This window comes from Podarcis raffonei, chromosome 6 (genome assembly GCF_027172205.1).
Source record: "Podarcis raffonei isolate rPodRaf1 chromosome 6, rPodRaf1.pri, whole genome shotgun sequence".
Lineage (NCBI taxonomy): Eukaryota > Metazoa > Chordata > Lepidosauria > Squamata > Lacertidae > Podarcis > Podarcis raffonei.
Window position 1 is genome coordinate 33,716,270 of NC_070607.1, and position 4,391 is coordinate 33,720,660.

Below are 4,391 nucleotides of genomic sequence, written 5' to 3' on the forward strand. Positions count from 1 at the left end.
GAGAAGTGAAAGAAATCATAAAAACATTTATGAAGCTAGCTCAAAGCTATGCAAACATTAGTGGCTTAAAATGCAGCGAGGTCGTCCCTCTACCTTCGTCCCCACTGGGTTTCAGGTCATGTTACTGTACACACCAAAGGAGGGATGTCTTTACCCATTATCTGTTTGGTTTCCATGCACATGCAGCATCCCCAACTCTGATTCAAGATGCTGTCATCTGTCCATGAGCAATGGTTGTGTCAAACGTGCACATCTCAGGTTGACTGTGAAGTGACTGCAGCTTACACGTTCAGTTCAAATGGAAGATGGATTCCTGGATAGTTGTGGTTCACAGGGACATTTAGAAGCAAGATCTGCAAAATTATCGAGCATATTCCAACACACAAATGAGAAATAATTGGGTAACCTGAGTAAATTTCCTTTGAGAGATTACAGCAAAAGCCTTCATCTGATTCATATTGGGAGTATAGCAACATTCCCTATAATTCGCAACATTATATTTGTTGGAGGAGCTAATTAATCTGCTGTGATTTCCTACCCTTGCTGTACACCAAGATAAATAAAGGCTGGGAGCTTTGTCTTGACCCCAAACATGGTAGCTGAGCTGTGTACAGTGCAAAAACTAGAGCAATCCACCAAGTGCACATTTTCTTGAACTTCTGTCACCTTTCCAACCCACAGAGAGACAATCACCACTTAAAACCATTCCTAAAAGAAATAAATGAAATCTGCCACAATGGAGACATTGGGTAAAACACATTATATGATTCCCCCGTTAATAAATTAAGCAATTCCACTTCCTTTTTTAAAACTGAGGCTCATTGTTCCCAGAAACTGCCCTGGTGATTTCACCACCTTCTGATATTCAGGTCATGTGGTTGTGTTTTTTAAAAGCTAGTTTTGAATGGTCACTGGGGCTTACTGTAAAAGTTAACTTTGTGTAGTTGTATGAATGATATCTTCCCTGGAATGCTATTAGATCAGTTATGAGAATGGGACTACTGGGAAATTTGAAAACTTCTACTCAAGGTCCAGTACACTGAATGAAGGATTGTACCAAGCACAATCTTTCTTGAGTCTTCCTTGTTTGGAAACATGATAAAGGTAGATGTACACAGGGGGAAAGAAGAGCAGAAATGATGATTAGGTGTTCCAGTAAAATAATTCAAGGATGGCTAAGTACTTAAAATCAGCTGTTCTTGTTACTATTATCTTTTTTCTTTATTCATTAACCTGATCTTGTTCTAATGCAGATAATAGTATTATAATTACCTTACAGATTTCTTATGTCACCAAGGACAATCTGAGCCTCATCAGTGTGATTTGTCTCCAACCATGGAATCAGTCAAATATCTTTTTAAATCCATAAAGAATACAATCGTTGGCTCCCTACCATTTCCCCATCTGGTTTCACTCCACACGGAAAATATGTAGATGAGATTTGTCAGAGAGAAGAGCTTTTGCTATTAGCCAGTTTTCATCAAATCCAGCTCCCCTCCCCTCCCCCCACCCAGATGTTTTGTGATATTGGTTTCAAGAACTTCTCTCATATGCAGTCAAGCCAGACATGCTGTATTATCATTGTCAAGTTCGACGTCCATGAGGGGAACCACAGCTGTTGAAGCATCTTGGTTGCAATAACAAAATGTTGAGGTAAACAGTTAGGCAGGCAGGCACATTAAGCACCTGTGTGAGTTCAGCAACAGAGCAAGAAATAAGTTCAGCAACTGTGAAACTTCCAACCCTTGGTCTTCATAACTTAGCTTTGCAAGTAAAGATTTCTGAATAATAAAACTGTTATGAAGGTAGGAAGCCAGCAAAGATGTGAGGCTTAGCCAGTGTATTCTACTGTCATATGTATGACTATCTGCCAGCCAGACAAAATCATAGATGTGTATTCAGTTAAATGGGTTCCTGGCTCTCAGGTAATCTTAACACCAAGGACTTGGAGCAGCTGAGAGGTTTCTTACAAGGCCTTCAAACTGTCATAACAGCATCCTACTTCCAGGGTGATGGGTCTTCTGCCATGGAGAATGAGGATCTCAGGGAGGGACAGCATCCCTCTAAGGAAAAGAATACTTCATGAGAAAGAACCTCTTGAGGGACAACATGGTATTGTGTACCAAGGATACACCTCTGGTAGGGAGCTCTGAGGAGTGGATGATTCAGTCACAAGAAACACAACAAGAAGTGGGATATGGTTCTCTCTGAATACACACTGAATATGCAGATTGGGCTCCTTGCAGGGAGGTAGAGTTTCCCTCTGCAGTGGTACTGATCCATACTGGGCTTCCTATTTGCATCAGAAAAATGTCCATAGGAATGAATGGGAAATTTTCTTCCAATCGCAAACCAAGTGTAGGGGTCCAGATACAGATCTCAGACCTGCCAGGGTCCCAATCTGGAGCAGGCCCCCATACACTTGCTGTTACTTTCAAAAAGCCTCTTGCACAATAGCTAATTCTGTCGATGGCATCTCAGCTAATTTGGCCCTGCGTGATATACGGAAGTGTATATAAAACACTTGATTATATTTACTCAATCTTTCATGGAACTACTACAGAGAATATTTTTCAACACATGTGTTTTCTGACTTTCTTTCTTTTGATGAGATTTATAGCAGATTCACTGGTTGTTTTTGGCTGTAGACAAGTCACCATGAAATGATTACGCATCAGTTTCATATGGCAAACATGAGTCTCGACTAGAGTTTGTTATGCGAAGAGCTATCATTCACTGTGCTAAAATGAAGCAAGCTGTTTCGCTTTCAACTAGTGACCTTTTTCTTTAGCTTGATGTGCACCTGTAGTTTAGCATTGTCCTGTCACAGTACATATCCATGCAGACAGTCCCAGGTTTAAGCACTAGTATTTCCAGTTAAAAGCATCAGTTGGCTGGTGATAGGAAAGAACTCTGCCAGAGAGATGCTTCTAGTCATTCTGCAGCTATTGAAATAGGCCCTAATCAATGACAGGTTAAGTCATAATGCATTCGTGCATCTTTAAAGTGCTTGTTGGTTTTGCTGCAATAGGCTAACAGAGTTGCCTCTCTGACAGAAAGATGACAAACACATACATACTGCTTGCACAAAATGCACATGAAATAGTGGCAGTGGAATCAATGGGAGACTCTAAACCAGTCTCACACTGATTTAAATTTAGGGAGGTGGGTGCACAGTGGGGAGAGCCCAAGACCCACTGAATCCAAACTTTTTCATAGATCTTGAGCTTTGATTGTGCTGCAAAGCTGTAACTTCAGAAAACCTGCATGTCGTTTCATTTGACCCATAAATTGAAAGCACATCACTTGGGAAGACAGGTGAACTAATGTCAGTGTACTGGAAGAAGCAAAAATCACCAGTGTTGAAGCAATGATTCTTCAACATCAACTCTGTTGGACAGGTAATGTTGCTCAGATGCCTGATTATCATCTTCCAAAACAACTATTCTATTCCCAACTCAAGAATGGAAATACCAGTGGACAACAAAAGAGGTTTAAAGACGCTCTCATGGCAAATCTTTTAAAATGTAACATAAGCACTGATAACTGATAAATATTGGCCTGAGACTACGCCAGCTGGAGAATAGCCTTTACAAAAGGCATCATGGACTTTGAAGAAACAGAACTCAGGGCGAAAAGGAGAAACGAGCTAAATGGAAGGCATGTTTGGCAAACCCTCTCTGTGATCTATTCCCATCCAGAAACCTATGTCCCCACTGTGGAAGAATGTGTGGATTCAGAATTGGCATCCACAGTCACATATGGACTCACTGGTAAGACCATGTTCATGGAAGACAATCTTACTCAGCTACGAGTGATTGCTAAAGAAGAAAAAACTGAAAGCAAGAGAGGTTACTGTGCATAACTATGCCAAGTTCCCACTAAAGCAAGTGGTGCCTCACAGCATCAAATGGTCCTCCATATGAAATACATTCCTGTGCACAGGAAACTAGTAGATCATGGGGAAATGCTAGGCTCTAGTATGCCAAGTTTCCTATATGAGAATTAATTGCATAAAAGAGCACTGTAAGATTCCACAAGCAGTCTGAGATCATATATTCCAAACACAGTATTTCCTATCAATGCCCAGGAAGACAAATTTCTTCAGAATACAGGATTGTATACATAGACTAGGAAGATACAGAAACAAATTTCAGTGACAGATGAGATAGCATTCTACCTAGATACATAGGAACACACAGGAGAATGGTGTGTTTAAAGGCATTTAGTTACATTACTGAAAATGTAAAATGATGGTGGTGGCTGGTAGTAGTATCGTTTTGAATGTGAAAGCTGTATTGTATTTCTTATAGTGATTGTGTAGAATGCTTAGAGAGTTCTCTTGAAATGTGAAACTGTACATAAATTAAATACTACTCTTTCTTTTTTTG